Source organism: Copadichromis virginalis, linkage group LG20, assembly GCF_057382275.1.
Source record: "Copadichromis virginalis isolate Kocher_CV1m ecotype Utaka linkage group LG20, C_Virginalis_male_GT1.1, whole genome shotgun sequence".
Classification (NCBI taxonomy): domain Eukaryota; kingdom Metazoa; phylum Chordata; class Actinopteri; order Cichliformes; family Cichlidae; genus Copadichromis; species Copadichromis virginalis.
The window spans coordinates 33,359,444-33,377,694 of NC_140637.1; the positions used below are offsets into that span (position 1 = coordinate 33,359,444).

The following is an 18,251-nucleotide window of genomic DNA, read 5'->3' on the forward strand; positions in this document are numbered from 1 at the left end:
TGTGCGTGGATGTGATCTGAATAACTTGCACGCTGCTGCTTTAACAAATATCTCAGTTGTTTGTCTTCATCTGCTTGAGACTCGTCCTGTTGCAGGAAGCACCACAAAGACGGTTGTTGGTACTCTTGGCGTGTTGTGTGCACTGTGTGAATGTGTTTGCCTCAGGCTGACGTCTACGTGTGAGACTGAATCCTCCTTGATTGACACTAAGGTCTGTGTCAGAGAGAAATATGTGAAATTATAACATTAGAAATTTAGATTAGAGATACTTTTACTGCCTGATGTTCAAAGTCATTTATGCTGTATGTTCTGCATAAACTGTACATGTAAGAGTATAAATGCTTTCTGCGATCGGTCATGTTATAAATCAGATATTTCTTATTTCAGAGTGTAATTGGTTTGTTTGATTTTCTGATATTACTACACACTCACCTCCTGTATGTTATCATTTTTATTTCACTTGTTATTCTCTGTGAACTTTGTGAAAATGTAAAAAAGAGCCTTTCTGCTGCTGGTGAGTCATTAGCTCTTAAACTGGTCTGTTTATGGTGCTCAGCTTTGAGATGTGATGCTTCAGAGCAGCATGGAGGAGGTGGAGCACGAGCAGGAGGAGGAGGCAGGTGGGGGGCTGATGAAGGTGATCGAGGAAAAAGAGAGGGATGGCTGATGATGTTTTGGGGAGAAGGTGGATGAGAGGGCAGGAGCGGCTGGAGAGGCTGCTTCACCTTCAGTGCTGCAATGGTTGTGTGAGTGGGGGAGGCTGTTGTACTGTGAGGGGAGGCGAGGGAGCGGGTGAGGCTGAACGTGACAACACGATGCATTTAGAGCGAATTTAAGTAATCCAGGCAAACTTTAGTCTTTAGATTTGAAAAAACGAAATAATTCAAGGTCCGTTATTCTGGTTCTTTAGGCAGTGAGCCGGCCTGCAGCCATACTGTGCCTTCAGTCAGCAGCACTATGAAGACAACAATAACGTTGGATGGACCCTGGATCTTTTTCCTGCCGTCATCATGTCGGCTGGGGGCCAATCAAAATGCTCCTAAATTCCCACCTCCTGTGCGCTAAAATTTACAGAGGTGGAAAATCACACCATGCTATAAAATGTGCTTAATTAAAAACAAATGATTTCCATACAACTATGTGATTTTTGCATCCCATCTAGCATTTTTCTGTTACGAATAAAGCCGTTAGAGCCGCAACTAATGATTATTCTATTATCGACCAATCTGCCGCTCAGTGTGTCAAGTAACGGATTATTTGTTTCACATCACAATGCCAAAGATGAAATTTCAAACACTTTCAATCCCAGAGGAATACAGGCTGTAATTAGATAAATATAAGAAAGGCTACAAATGCACATTTGAAAGACGGAAACTGGGGAGCAACTGGCAAATCTGTCTGAAAAATGTCATTTGATTATGAAAAGACTCGCTTCTTACGATTCTTGTTCCGCTCTCACAAAATAAGGGGGAAGGATGATGGATTTGATGGAACATCTGTGCAGACTGGGGTGATGTAGAAGTGCAGAAACAACTGTATAAATTCGCTCTGAGTGCACGTCAGGTCACTGGCCTCACCGCTGCTGCTGGATGAGCTCTTGGGGTTGGGGGTAAAGAAGCTACCAGGGCAGTGTGGTGGGTGGAGGCAGAGTTGAGAGAGAGTGGGTGGGGAGGCTGGGTGTTGAGGAGGGGGGACTCTGGCCCTTACCTTGCCTGCTCGTGGTGCTTGGCGGGGGGCAGGGCGCAGGGAGGCTTGGGCAGGCGGAGGCGCGCGGGACAGCAGTACTGATGGTAGGTGGCGTGGCTGTTAGGAGGTAGGCTGGAGGAGTAGAGAGAGGAGGAGGAGGAGGAGGTGGAGGAAGGAGTGGTGATGCTAGTAGGGTTGTTGGAGGAACGACAAGAAGTGGTGGTAGTAGAACAGGTGGTGGAGGAGGAATAAGACCTGACAGAAAGAGATAGAGAGAGGCAGAAAGATAGAGAGTTGGGGAGAGGGAGAAAAAAGAGAGAAAAATAAAGTCAAGAGAGAAACAGAGAAAGGTAGACAACAACAACAACAACAACAACAACAGACGGCACAGATAAACAAACACCATTAGCACAGTCAGCATTACAGCACACTATCAGCATTAGCTTAGCACAAAGTATTAATAGCAGCATTAGCAAACTAGTGAGGATAATAATATGGAAGCAAAAAGCACACTTAACTCTATCAGCATTAGCTTAGCGCACAATAATTAACAGCGGCATAGCATTAGCACACACTTACAACTAACATTCTTAGCTTAACATGTTAGCATTGCCTTAGCACACAATATCAATGGCAGCATACAGCAGTTAGTATAGTTTTATAACTAATCATACCAGCATACAGCACTAACATTCAATCACAAGTGTTAGCTTAGCAGTTAGAAGATACACTGTATTAGCTTATGGTTAGCACACAGTCAGTCTCGGCCCGTAACACTAGCGGTTAGCATCAAAGCAGTACATGTAAAGTGTACAGTGAGTCAGGAGAGGGAGGATGATGCACAGATAAAGATAGTCCGCTCTATATTCAGAGGGGAAGAGGACGACCAGTCGTTTTCCTGCTCGATAACTGTTACTGTCGCTTGGCTGCTAATTTCTTGCCAAATGGTAAGCCACATTTTGACTGTTTACTTCATGTTTCCATTAGTAGCAGGTGCAGGTTTAGTGCTCGGTGCAAGGATATGCGTTGTGGACCTCGAGCTCTGAACCTCAAGGAACTTCCTCTAAATGCTTGCTGAACTTTGCAATCTGTCAGTTAACAGTCTGCATGTCCTTGTGTTACAGGTTATGATGTATTATGGTGTGTGGGTGGTTAAAGAGATGACGGGGCATATTTTTCTTTTCCTGCTTTCAAATGTTCCTTTTGTCCTGTACATCCACACAAAGGCTTTCAGTTTTTTTTATTATGACTTAAGATGTGGAAAAATATGGGTGAATTAAAAATTATGTTTATCAAAACATTTTAATATTATATCATTCTTGTTTGTCTTCTTTACAAGCAGAGAAATCTAGAGAGCCACACTGAATGCATAATCATGACACTAGACCATGTGAAAAATAGGTGTGGAAGCATTTGGGGACCACACACCATATGTCCACACACTGTGGATGAGTCTGCCCTTTAAACACAGATCTGCTAAAAGAGCCTGTACAGGCAAAGTGAATTAAATATGAAACATTAAGCAACACGAATTGTGTTTCTTTCAATTTTTATGAAATTCTGTGTTAAATATTTCTTAAAGGGACAACAGTCTGTCTTTGGACTGTTGCAGCTTGTCATTTGACCATCTGATGGTCATCTCATCTGATGATGAGAAAGAGGAGAAACATTTTGCTGGCGGGAAGAGTTCACCTTTAAATACAAGCTCAACACTTTTAAACGGTCCATCTGAACTCAAATCATGAGCCTAAAAAAAGCTGGAAAATAAGTGAACTTCATCTAGAAAGAGCGTTCAAACCAGGTCGCTTCACATTCACACGGTCACCATTCATTCCTCTTCTGAATGCAGTTTTTGTGACCTATGTAACTGATGCTAAGTTAATTCTGCAAGCAGACCATCCCCAACATACAGCTAGAGTCATAAAGTGTTTATGTGATCCATCCCATAAACACACTGAGACAACCTCCGTCCACAGAAGGCTTCTCTGAGATACCTGGAACATCTTTTCTGCTAACTACCCTGTATGGCATCGTTTCCACAACACTCTCATTCTAAATTTATTACCAAGAAGCTTTGATCAGTTCTGAATATTAAACACAACTAGGACAAACATGTTACAAATAGCAAAGACATTTTGATGTTTTTAGTTTTAGCTCACAGGCTAACACGGCTCAAATCACGCAGGAATTTTTTTACTTTCCAAAGTTCCAAATGTAACAATCTGCTACTAAATTTGGGGATTTGCTTAAAAACAACACAAACTACTATAAAAATGATTTACTAATCAGCTAATGAACAATCTAAACCGTGATTGGTTTCTGGGATCCGGGGCTAACAATGATAAAGTGTCACGTGCTCTAGTACAAAGTACAGGATGTCATCAGGTTTTGCTCGAGCAAGTTTCAGGGCTGGGAAACTGATGAAAATGTGAAGTGCAGTTCCTCTAAAGGCCGCCTGAGCTCCAAAAGTGAATCGACTCATAGCCACAGGCTCCTGTGTTAAAATTGTATTAGCACAAATTATACACGAATTATTTATATATATGTTATTTTTTAAGTAGCGCATCATTGAGGCATAGTTGCTTTGAGAGATAATGATCTACTCTGCTCAGTCTAACCAGTTTTCTATCATTTTAATAATTCTTTCAGGTGGCTTTTACTCTTTAACTCTTTGCGTTTCCCAGTCTAGAGGTGTTTTGTGAAGCCGTCACTAAATTCCATCTCCTAAGATGCAGATCCTGCTTTACCCCAGCCTGAGTCCGTCCAGCATTCTCGAGTCACTCCTCATTTCTTTATATCATATTGATAGTTCTCCAGAGTTCTGTAAGGTTTTTCAAAGTGTTTTTGGGCATCTGCTTTTTCACGTAGTTTGTAGTCATGTCCTTTTTTTCACTCATTTTTTTTCTAAGTCAAATCACTCAAACATAAAAAAGCACCAAACTCTACACATAACAGACAACTTAGCAAATAATTCATTTAAAATAGTAAATTTGGGCAAAAGCAGCCTGTTGCAAAAGCACAGTGTTTGTTCCCATTTATTTAGTTGAATCAATGAAAAATGACAAAGATAACACATCTGTAAAGCACGGTGGAGGCTCTGTCATGGTTTGGGCTGAACTGTAGCCAGTGGTGTTGGAGAGCTTGTCAAAATTGCTAGAATTATGAACACGGTACATGATGCAATACCATCTACAAAGCATCTGATTGGCTTCATTTTTCAGCATGACAATGATCCCAAACACACTGGCAGTGCAGTGAAAGCATTCCAGGACAGAAAACCACAGAGGGGAACGCTATCAGTCAAGGACCGGCCTCCACAGAGCCTCCACATCACTGAAGCTGTGGGGATCATCTTGACACAGAGTGGTACAAAAGTCCGAAACATCCAAAGACGAGCAATGAAAGTCCTTCAAGAAGCCTGGAGAACTGTTCCTGAAGACAACTCAAAGAAAGGACAAGAAAGCTGCCTCAGTCACTTCATGCTGTGCTGAAGGCCAAAGGTCATAACTGTACAAACTCTGCTAATGAGGCAAATTAGCTGCACTTCCACCAAGGTTTTGAGAGGTTTAAAAAAATCACTGCACCTATTTCCCATCAAAATATAAAGACATGACTCTGACTGAAAACTTTTGCACAGAACCGTAAATAGGGAACAATCCAAGCCTGTCGAGGTCTTGCATACAACTCAAGGTTGGGACACGTGTGAGAAGTCAGCGGTTATAAACTCTCCCTTTGTTAAAAATGAAAACTATGAGCTCTCTCCATGTGTTAGCACATGAACTCTGTGATCATGGAGGTTCACCTCTGTAACCTTTGCCTCCCAGCACAGTGAAGATGGCTGCACAGACACCAGAAACAGTTCCACAAGGAGCCCAGTGCTGCACGCTGCAGTTCAGCTCGAGTTGCTGCGTCAACGCTTCACCGAGATGACGTCGTATTTCTCACATTTCATCCCACTCGCTGTGACAGGGTGACACTTTGCTGGTCTGCTGCACGCTCCCTGTCACGCTGTGTAGCTGCAGGCCTGATGTATGCCACGCTGCCTGCAAGCACACGCTGACACAGTGCCGGATGTACAGTGTAAATCCAGGCTGATGTACACATTGTGCTCAGTGCAGCGTCCTGGTGACCCTGACATTACATAATGTTACCTGTCAGCGCGTCTCCCTGCTGGCGTTCGCTGCAGTTGGTCTGCATGTTGGATGAAGTACTTGTAATCTGGTTTTCTGGTTTGCTATCCCAGAAAATTTCTACATGTATAGAAATCATGATGATGATTTCTCTTAATGTTCCAGTCTTTCTCCATACTGTGGTATGTAGGACCCAGCACAGAGAGCAGCAGGTGGGAGCTTCACTGAAATGAAGCAGGTCAGTGATTCGGGAGGAAAATCTACCCTTAGATGTAGCGTCGCGTGTGGGCGCCTCACAAATATGTACAGTAATAACTTAGATCTGATTATTTTTAAGCCAAAGCAATCTAAATATTTACAGGATCGTCTCTTTTTAAGATTTCTGTCTCAGACGGTTTTATCACAACGAGGCTTTTAAGCATTCAAACCTTCCATCTGTTTCTGATCTCAGATCAGTGTGAGGACGCTGATGTATGTGTGTGAGTGTACAGGCTCCATACAGAACCCCTCATGACGAGCCTTTCGCAGCACAAACCACTGTTCCTGCAGTCTCTGCTGACAGTCTGCAGCCTCACACAAATGAAAAGTGACGTTATTGTTTACAGCAGAAAAGATAAAATAACAGTCAAGTCTTTTATGAATCACCTCATCTTTCTCCTTCTCTGCCCCCCCCAGTCCACACAGCAGTGGTATGAGTACGAAGCGAGCGAGCTGCTACCACTGCAGAGCGAGCTGGAGCCATTCATTACCATACTGCTGCCACACTGCAGAGGGCAAGAGACACAGAGACCTACAGAGAGAGAGGGAGGCACTGCAGAGTGTGAGCCAGGTCAGGCTGCTATCACCGTACATGAGTCTAGGATGGTTCATAGGGCGGATCGGGCATTTGTGGTGGTGGCGCCGAAGATGTGGAACGATCTACTTCTCCACATTAGAAACTCACTCTTTTTAAAACCCATCTTAAAACATATTGTACTCTTTTGATCTTAATTTTCTTTTAATGTTCTTACCTGTTGTTGATGTTACTGTCATGTTTGATTATTACTTTGTACAGCACTTTGGTCAACTCTCTGCTGTTATTAAATGTGCTTTATAAATAAATAAATGAAATGAAATCAGTTATTTGCTGATCAATAATCCTGCATCACTGTCAAATTAAGTCATTACTAATTACTGCGAACTAACGACGTCATGATGAATGTGACTGCTGCTCATTTCTTTAGCTTTAATAATGTATATGCAGTGGTGTGAGAAAGACAGCAGCGTGCCAGCAAAGGTCACTAAGGTGAACATGAAGATAATTACATATGTTTATTTACTATTTGTCTGAAGCATGAGAAATTAAATCTGTTTTTATGATCTTCGAGGCAAACAACTGGAACACCACAGCTAAAAATGTTTTGTTATTTTTGTAATTCTGTTATTTTCCAACAAGTTGAACAACTGTAAACCGTGTGTTGTCATGGCAACCAACTAACTATTTTTCTTAACAGTAAAAAGCCGCTCTGTGAGCAGGTTTCACCAGGTCTGCAGAGATTTTTCAAATGAGAACAAAATTCCTTCACAGGTACAAATCTTTGGTCATTCGGTGACACGCTGAACGCGACACATGAAATCTGCTTGGTGGTTTCACATACCACAGAAAATCACCTTCGCAGGGCGATGATGAAGTGAGCTTAGCATATAGGAGAATCAAAAAAATGTATTTTATTATTAAAATAATAAATGATTTTTTAAACATATGGATGTTAATAACTGCTGTGTGTGTCAATGTACGTACAAAGCTTTTGTTCAGATTGGCCCACCTACTGTACAGACAGGTACATAAGTATTACTGTACATCCATCCGACTATACTCTAATGCTTATCCTTGTCAGGGCCGCGGGGGGGGTGGAGCCTATCCCAGCTACCACAGGGCGAGAGGCAGGTACACCCTGGACGGGTCACCAGTCTGTCACTGGGCTAACACATAGAGACAAGCAACCATTCGCACTCACATTCACACCAATGGTCAATTTAGAGTTACCATTTAACCTATCCCCACTAACTGCGTGTGTTTGGACTGTGGGAGGAAGCCGGAGCAGCCGGAGAGAACCCAAACAAACATGCAAACCCCACACAGAAAGACCTCGGCCAGGTTTGGAATCAAACTTGGGACCTTCTTGCTGTGAGGCAGCGGTGCTGATCATCGTGCCACCGTGCTGCCCTAAGTGTACAACATATATGGAATTGATTAATTAATGTATAACACATACAGTGCTGCCTCCTTCCTGATTTCCTTTTTGTGCATATTTGTCACAATGAAATGTTTCAGATCATCTCACAACTATAACCAGAGTAAACACAATGCAGTTTTTGAATGATGATTTCATTTACTGAGGGAATAAAAGCGATCTGAAGAGGTCATCAATGACAAAGCCAGGAGGTCACAAAGAACCCAGAACTGCTCGCCTCACTTTGCCTCCATCAGCATTCATGGTTCAACAAATAACAAAGACACAGGGCAAAAACAGCATCCATGTGAGGGTACTGAGGACAAGACCAAAAAAGAACACAAAGGCTTCAAAGCTAAAAAACATCTGGAGGATCACTGAGGCTTTTGGGAAAATGTTCTGTGGCAAAAACTGAACTATTTGGAAGGTTTGAGTCCTGTTACATCTGGCATACAACTAACAGCATTTCATAAAAGAACATCACACTAACAGTCAGACATGGAGGTGGTAATGTGATGGTTTGGGCTTCTTTGCTCCTTCGGGATCTGGACGACTTTCCGTGAACTCGACTCTGCAGAGTCAAAGTCTGGACTTAAATCAGATTGAGATGCTTTGGCACAACTTCTCTTTCTTTCTTTCTTTCTTTCTTTCTTTCTCTCACACACACACACACACACACACACACACACACACACACACACATATATATATATATATATATATATTTGTCTAATTTTAAAATTTGTTTGAAGATCTGAAACAAAAAGCTAAGAAATCAGGAAGGCAGCACATACTTTTCCCCAGGTCTGTTCAGTATTAGTTAAACTGATGTTTCAGCCACTCAGTTCATTTCTCTAGTAATCACGAGGGGATAAAGCAGTGACGAAAACACAAGGCAGTGACACAGCTTCCAGCGTCTGACAGAGTCCATGTTGCTGGGAGACAAAATGTCAACTCTATTGTACGCCACTCAGTAGATATGAGAAGCCCAGCGTATAACCTCCAGACAGTGGTACAAAGACTGTTCCAGCTAGTCCACATGGTATTAGCAGTCATTACCAACCACATTAGACAGAGAGAGAAACGGGCAGATAGACGGACTTTAGAAAGCACAGTTTTAACAGCTGTTATGTAAGCCTCAAAATCTGAATAATTATGTTCAGTGAGCGAGTGTGTACAGCCAGGAGCGTGCAATTTCAAAATGTCAAAGGACTCGTGTGAGCATGGAATAGGGCACTCAGCATGTGCAAGTGGAAAGGTGTGTGTGTGTGTGTGTGGGGGGGGGGGGGGGGGGGGGGGGGGGGGGGCTGAGTCATGTAGGGTGACAGATGTGGAAATTGCCTGGTCACAGAAATAAGATAAGATAAGATAAGATAAGATAAGATAACCTTTATTAGTCCCACACGTGGGAAATTTGTTTTGTCACAGCAGGAAGTGGACAGTGCAAAAGTTATGAGGCAAAAATTAGAATACAATAAGAATAAATACAGTACACAGCTGTACAGAATAGAATAAAATACTATATACAGTAGAATACAATAAAATAAATATACAATAAGATAAAAATAGAATACAAATACAAATACTATATACAACTGAGTAAAAATACAACGATGACAGAAAGGATTATTGCACTTAGTATTATTGCATATGTATGGATGTGTGTGTTTGATCAGTTAAAGTCTTTATTATGGAGTCTGACAGCAGTGGGGAGGAAAGACCTGCGAAATCTCTCCGTCCCACACCGTGGGTGCCGCAGTCTCCCACTGAAGGAGCTGCTCAGTGCTGTCACAGTCTGCTGCATGGGGTGGGAGACGTTGTCCAACAGGGATGACAGCTTAGCCGCCGTTCTCCTGTCACTCACCACCTCCACTGGGTCCAGAGGGCATCCTAGAACAGAGCTGGCCCTTCGGATCACCCTGTTCAGTCTCTTCCTGTCCCCAGCAGAGATGCTGCCGCCCCAGCAGACCACACCATAAAAGATAGCAGAAGCCACAACAGAGTCATAGAAGGTCTTCAGGAGTGGGCCCTCCACTCCAAACGACCTGAGTCTCCGCAGCAGGTACAGCCTGCTCTGCCCTTTCCTGTAGAGGGCGTCTGAGTTATGAGTCCAGTCCAGTCTATTGTTCAGATGAACACCAAGGTACCTGTAGCTGTCCACAGCCTCAATGTCCATACCCTGGATGTTCAGTGGTTGCAGTGGAGAATGCTTGTGCCTGCGGAAGTCTGTACTCCTTGTCGTCCCCATCAGTGATGAGGCCGACTATTGCAGAGTCATCAGAGAACTTCTGCAGGAAGCACTGGGTGGAATTGTGGGAGAAGTCTGCAGTGTAGATGGTGAAGAGGAACGGAGCCAGAACCGTTCCCTGTGGGGCCCCCGTACTGCAGACGACCCTGTCCGACACACAGCCCTGAGTCCTCACATACTGTGGTCGGTCGGTGAGGTAGCGACACCAGGATCATCGTGCAGGAGACTCAGACATCTGATGCAGAGGCATCGATGTTACGAACAGAAACAAGCATGTGTGTTTTCACTAGAAAATACTGCTCACTTAAGGTCCAGCTTAGAGAAGAACGCAGGATAAAGCAGCATACTAATTAGGCTGTGGTGACCTTGTGAATGACTAGTTGGTGATGGATGACAATGCAGTGCTTGGATCAGCTGCTTGGTTTCCAAAACCAAAATAATATCAGCAAAATGTACAACGCAAGGCTTTAAAAAAACTTTAAAAACATCATGTGAAAATACTAAGTACATCCAGGAAAATTCAATTCAGTTTAATTCAGCTGCAAAACAAGCCGAATGATGAGCCCTGCATCGCTGTGCTGACAGCTGCTACGAGGTGTCTGTGCTGATTCGCCGTGTTTGGTTTTCACCCAACATGGTGCCGGGTGTTCTGGCCAAACACCTCCACGTTGGTCTCATCTGTTCAAAGGACATTGTTCCAGATATCTTACGGTTTGTTCAGAAGCATCTCTGCAAACCTAAGCTGTGCTGTCACGTTCTTTTTATAGCTGAGATTTTCTCCTGGCAAACAATCATTCGTGTTCATTTCTTAACTGAGGCCTGTAGCGTCTGAGATGGAGCTCTTGAGTTTTTTCCAGTTTCTCCAAGCAGTCTTCCAATCCTTGGAAAGTTGTGTAATTTGTTAGCACACACCAGATCAGTAAACTACCAAATCATCTGTTTTACAGACGTTGTTACATTTGCTGAAAGTTTGGTTATCAGGACCCGGCTGGTACGACCATTTTAACTACTCGATGCACTGAAGGCATAAAAATCCTGTAAAAACTTTCTTTTTCACACGACTGTAGTGATGTTCTGTACACAGCCTCACCTGCCTGACAGAAAACTCTTTGCAGTGATCAGTGAACCAAACTCAGTATGCCCGGAGAACACGACGGCCCGTGGGGTTTACACAAGTCCCACTGGGTCTCTTAACCAGATGTGCAGCTAGACTTGTTCACACTGTTTCACTGTCACATCATCACGCCATGACACAGCTGATGAATTCCCTCTGAAGGATTAAATGGGAAAATCATTTATTCCAGCAAAAACAACAGAAAGACCTGAACCACCAATGTCTTATTAACAGTGATACGCAGCGTAACAGCAGTAAACTTTGGTACTACTTCATCTTTAATGTGCATCTTAAATGTATTTCATACAAACTGCTGCCAGCAATGTGTCATTTAAAAATGTTCGTAACACACATATGAGCAAACAAGAAAACTGAGACGTTAAAGTTAGTTTATAAGACAGGTTATAAATTCATGCTGAAAACAGCGGCTGCACCATGTCAAGCTACAGTCTGAGCTTTGTGTCGTCATTACTCAGTCAGTTAAGCAGAACAAAGCATTAAATTTAAATCGGAAACATTTTCTTGTTACAAGTAACGCTGCTATCTTTATGCTCATTGGCCATTACTTTTTATTACAGAGTTAAATACATGAAGGAGGCGATCACAAGGCCAGAAGATGAGGAAAGAGAGGAGGGTTTACACACACACACACACACACACACACACACACACACACACACACACACACACACACGTGTGTATTTATATCCTTGTGGGGACATCTCATTGACATAATGCTTTCCCTAGCTACTTACCCTAACCATTAAAAATTAATGCCTAACCCTGACCCTTAACCTAACCATAACCTAACTGTAACCCTGATACTAAAACCACATTTTGCGTCTCAAAAATGCCTTCAAACTCATGGGGACCTGGGCTGTTTGTCCCCACGAGGGCTGTTTGTCCCCACAAGTATAGTAAATTACCAATTTTTGGTCCCCATGAAAGCAGTTGTGTTTGGATGAAGGACTTTGCATTGAATAAATTGATGTTCTACAATAGAGAATTATTTTTTTGAACCACCACCACAAACACACATGGCACGCTCTTGGGTCACTCCTGAACTGATCCAGCCCAGCACCGTGGACACCGTGGACCAAACCTGCTGTTTAGTCTCTGGCTCGTAGACGCAGCTCTCGTCCTTCGTGATCCTCCGTGTGAAAGTTGGTCAGCTTGAAACAGAAGTTGATGTTTGAGTTCAAGTGTTGAATTTCAGGGTGAAATCACAAATACGAGCGGTCTGAATACGGCTTTCAGCTCCAAGCAGACGAGCTTGAAGGCAGAGCGGCCATATTTGAATCAGGCATGTTTTTGTTTCTTTTCTCTGGTGGAGTGACAGAATTTTATGATCATTGGGTATAAATAGGTGAAAATCTAGATCCTAAAGGAGAGCGAGGACTCGTCCCATCATTACCCATCATGCCTCCTGTCTGTCCTCGGCCTGCTCTGTCAGATTACAGCCCGCTCTAATCTGATTAGAATCTCATTAGCTCATCTAACGGCGGCCTGCCGCCGAGTCACTGCCACATGTCAAACAGCCTGTCATAACACACACACACACATGCAGGGACTCAGCCGTTAGTGTGTATTATCGTGTGTGTGTGTTACTCCGTCTTCAGTCATCAACATATAAAGGCTTTGACTTAAAGTAGTCCAACACAAACATTTAGGATCGTCATGCTTTACACACTGAAGCCAGTTTTCCACACTGAGTGGAATACACGATCAGAGATGTTCACATTCAGAATTTAATCGTGTAATCGAATTTAAGTGAGGCCTTTGTGCCACGTGTCATGAGATTCTGTGTTTAAGATGAACATGCACCACTGGAACAACGTATGTATGACACAAAAGACAAACACAATCTGCCTTTAACAGTTTCATACAGTATTTCTATCTGAAGTATTGTAGAAGGGACACTGAACAAATCCTGCAAGGATTCCTGCTGCACTGACTCTGCCCGCAAACAGCCAAACAACAGCTGAAAGCAGCCAGTCATGCTGCTGCGTTGACATGTGAACAGTTTCAGCTGTGTGGTGGCAGACAGATCTACTTTTTGCTGATAAAGGCTCAGGTAAGATGTACTTATCATTTTTCATTCCCCACTAAGACCCAAATGTGAACAGGCATGGCTGATCAGTGCCAGAGATGCTGAACTCACCAGTCCTCACCTGCGAGGTGGAGCAAAATCACAGCAAAACTTTCTTGCACAACTTCACCTACTTCCAAGGTGCATGGAGAGGATGAGAAACTCACAACGCAGGGACTCCAGCAACACTTAAAGTAGAGAGGAACAACTTTATTAACTGACCAACGCATTTCGGCTTGTGGCCATGACCCTGATGAAGGCCAGAAGCCAAAACATGATGGTGACTTAATCCGGTTGTTCAGTGATGACGCGACGAATCCTACTTCCGGGTCTAAAGTAGTCTGCGTTTAATATGGCTTTTGTGTTGTTAACATGTTTAATGTTATGTATTTTCTTCTATTTGATCTCAAAAAGCTCCTAAAACAGTCAGTGATCCCTGTTGACCTCCCTCGGCTTTTATTACCACTAATCATTTATTTAAGCTCAGTCTTTAAAACCTTAGGATGTAACTACAGCCCAGCCCATGCAGCAGTATATGAATGACTAACCTCGTATTGTGGATGGATTATCTCAGTTGTTCTCCTGGCTGAAGTTTGGTCCTTTTACAGCATCCTGCCATGCGATTACATTTGTTTCTGACCACCGAGAACACTCACGGTAACTTTTATCGAGTGGAAAAAAAGTTAGCTTGTTTATATTATGCTAACATAGCTGTGTCGCTAGCGGTCACCTAGCACATCATTATATACCAGCTAGCCCAACTTCAGTAACCCTACAAACGTCACTGCTGTTTAGTTTTCTGTCTTCATTTATGCTGGAAGTGATAGCAGAGCTGTACGTTTTAATTTGTTTCCAAAACCCCGCAGTCAGGACATGCTATATTGTATTTAGATGGAAGCTAGCGAGCTAACTCCCTGCTAACTTCTAACTCCGTTAAATGTCATACATTCTGTTTTCATGGATGCCTGGATGTTAAACTCAATTGTTACACCTGGTAGAGCAGAACGCTGATCATTTTATTAAAGATGAAAGACTTTAGACAGTTTTTCAACTCTCAGTAATGCCACTCTTGATCGTTTGATATATGGACCTGCAGCGGAGTTTAGACCCAGACACGGCTAGTGACGTCAGACTGAACAACCGGATAAAGGAGTAAATGGAGCCCCAATGACATGAAACTGTATGAATGTGCAGTAAAACATGCTTTGCAGAACACTTATGAAAACCTGTTTGGCGCAAAGTCGCCTTATATTTTACACGTTAGCCACTGTTAGCTGCTGTTAGCCAGTGTTAGCCGCTGTTAGCCAGTGTTAGCTACTGTTAGGTGGCATCAGTGAAACTTTCTTTGAAGTGGCTCTAACACTGATGACTCTGATGCGAATAATTTCTCATAAGATGTCAGAATGCCATCAAACTTTATCAGAGGGATACTCTAGCTGGCATAGTGTTAGCTTCTTACCAGCTGTTGTTGTTGTGTAGCCTGCTCTGCTCACAATAAGTAACTGCAACAGTACTGGGAGTAAAAATCATGTTAATGCATCATGTGTTAGAGCTCTGACTTCAGTTCAGGAGATGAGGCTTGAGGTGAGGAGGAAGAATTTGAAGTTTTATCCAGATGTTGGTTATTTTATCTCTTTCCTTCACATTTTTTCTTTTTTGGTGAAGAGGTACTATCCTTTGTATTTTGAGTGTGAAGGTGTAGACACAAATTAATATTTGCCTATATGTTCTCTTTTTCTCCACCTTTAGCGTACTACACATGTGGCGGGCCACATACAAAAAATGTAATAAGGCATTTTCATAAAACCATTTAATTAAATGACTGTCTGCACCTTTGAATAAAGAAAAAGATTGTCAGCCTGACAGAATCAGGTAAAGGGGCAGTTTGCCATCACACACAGGTCTCCCCCATTAAAGAGGTCGCTAACCTCAGTGGGAAGTTAAAAATCTACTATATCACATCCCATGGAAAGTATGTCTCAGCTCCAACGATGCCACCGCAACATGCAGCCAGTGTTTCTGGCCAATTAACAGTCAGTGAGAGGTGTGAAAGCGGTCCTGAGAGCTCACATGAAGGACACAGGAAGAGATAAGTGACTTTAACTGACATCAGTTAACGGTACGATTAAACGTGGTTACTCGTCAACCACAGAGACGAGGAGGAAGCCGCTGATCGAACCCAACACAACATCTCAGAGCTTTCAAACCGGTCAGCTCTGGAGCAAAAACAACATGAATGTTTGATCAGCAGAGCATTTTCTGAAGCTGAAGAATAAAGAAATGTAGCTGCTCTAATGGCTACTTAAAGCCACCACATGGTAACGTTGTTTCCCCTCTCAGACGTTTGGGTGAATGAGGTGCTCAGTTAGACCAGAAAACTCCATATAATCTACAGTTGCCGCTTGCTAACCAAGCTAGCCAGCTGACACTGGCTATCTTTTCACCCACTCATCCAAATATGGTCATTTCTGGCTTCGATACACCCCTATAGCAGCTCACCAGTGAGTCACATCATGGTGGCTGTGTCCATCTGTTATGTATTCTGTGGCTCTGTTATATTTGTTTTGTCTCTCGATTAAATTTTCAGCTTTCAGCCTTTAGGATTTCCATGAATTTATATTTCAGTGATAGGAGTTACATTGGGTCATCTGAAGAGGAAATAAGAGTCGACTAAATGTGGCAAACACTTCATTTCAGACATTTAAATCCTATTTATTTAAACTGACAGCCTTGGTAATGAAGTATTAGCAGACTTTTTATCGTCCATCTTCAAGATGGGATTCACTGAACACCATAAATTCTAATTTACATCTTTAATCTAACTCATGATGTTCACCACGAAGGAGCAGTGATTAGAAAAAGGAGGTACAGGGTCATCTTTGGACTGTCTGACTGCAGCGGGCTGTAGGCAGGTTAGTGAGCAGGCAAACACAGTGTGTATGATTAATGTGTATGAGACACAAGATAATCTAAGAATAACCACACAGCCAATCAGATCATATGGTTTTCTGGCCAACACTTCCTATCAGTGGGGTGAAGGGAGTCCTGCAGCCTGTAGGGGGCGCTAGAGGGGTGAAAGAGTTCTCACACGGCTTTCTTTCTGATGATGGCGTGTTTTTGTGTGAAGCTTTAAACACACACTAGTTGCTTCAGTTTTTGCGGCGTGCTCTGCACAGGCTGCGTCTGTCACCACGTCCTGACCTTTAACCCCTAATCTGCAGGATCCCTGATAGAAACAACAGAGCCAAAAAAAGGTGGATGAACAAACGCTCAGAGTGAGAGAGGCTGCATTTCAGCTTCAGCAACTCCCGAAAGGAGGCCATGCCAATAGTGTTGTTAAGGGCAACCATTGCAAATGAAGAAACATGTTGTCACGGTAACAAGGACTGCGTGTGTAAGTGAGTGTGCGTGTTTTAAATAGATTCTCCACTGCTGCTGCTCACAGTTGATTTACTGTTTCCAAAGGGTTACGTTGTAAGTCCACACACACACACACACAGACACACACACACGCACGGACACACACACACACGCACGCACGCACGCACACGCACGCACGCACGCACGCACGCACGCACACACACGCACGCACGCACGCACACACACGCACACACACACACACGCACGGACACACACACACACACACACACGCACGGACACACACGCACACACACACACACAGACACACACACGCACGCACACACACACACACACACACACGCACGCACACACACACACACACACACACGCACACGCACACACACCCTGACCCAAGCCTAATCTCTCCGACAAACTGGCACAAAGTGAGAGAACTTTCTTAAATGTCCCCACTCTGTTTAAAGATGCTGTGGCATTCAACTTAAGGCCATTGCTAAACCAAAGGAGGGGAAAAAATCATCAGTCATCATTCTGTGTAAAACCAAATGCTGAACTGACGTGAAGTCTAGTGAGGTAAAATAAAAGTTAAGCACTCTGGATTAAAATCAAGAGGAGGAGCGATCTCATTCCATAATCCCATAACTTGAGCAAAGATCATTTTTGCAGTAGTTTCGCCTGCGTGGTGGCAGACTCTCTGTACATGTTGCCATAGTAATGATATACGTAAGGATGTGAAAAGTGTGGCAGGTGAGAGGAGACTTTGATCTTTACGGCACCTTGGACTGAACCATTAACCCTATCCCTTAGCTGTGAAATGTTGGACATGCATGAAAAAATAATAAAAGTTTTTAATTTTAAATCAGCCACACTCCTTCCTGGAGTGTGAACACCTCCGAGCTGCTGAAAAAGGCCCAACAGAGACTGTACTTCCTGAGAATTCTCAGGAGGAATAACATCACACAGAAACTGCTGGTGTCCTTCTACAGAGCCACCATTGAGAGTGTTCTAACTTACTGCATATGCATCTGGTACACTAGCTGCACAGGGGCTCAGAGGAAAGCACTCCAAGGGATCATTAACACCGCCCAAAAGATCACTGGCTGCCCTCTCCCCACACTGGAAGTTCTACACAATGCCCACTGTTTTAAAAAGGCCCAAAACATCATAAAAGACACCTCACATCCTGGCCACTCCCTGTTCGAACTGTTGCCCTCAGGCAGACGGTACAGGGCAATCAGAGCAAGGACTAATAGACTCAAACACAGCTGTTATCCAACTGCAATAACACATCTGAATACTACAAAAAAATGTCCATCACGCCACTCTTGTGTTAATCTATGCACGGCCTGAAGTTACATCTTATTAGTATTTTAAGTATTCTATCTATTTTATT

The 18,251-nt window shown here is 43.2% G+C and overlaps 1 protein-coding gene and 1 long non-coding RNA gene across 2 annotated transcripts in view; both read right to left on the reverse strand.

The window, feature by feature from the left end:
- Nucleotides 1-18,251, reverse strand: part of LOC146685240 (IQ motif and SEC7 domain-containing protein 2-like) — a 173,579-nt gene that overhangs the window by 130,609 nt on the left and 24,719 nt on the right. The window lies entirely within an intron of this gene.
- Nucleotides 11,532-15,101, reverse strand: LOC146685242 (uncharacterized). The gene is made up of 3 exons (XR_014917330.1): nt 14,940-15,101; nt 13,553-13,668; nt 11,532-12,563 (listed from the first exon to the last, which is right to left on the reverse strand). It is a non-coding gene; the product is annotated as an uncharacterized LOC146685242 (long non-coding RNA).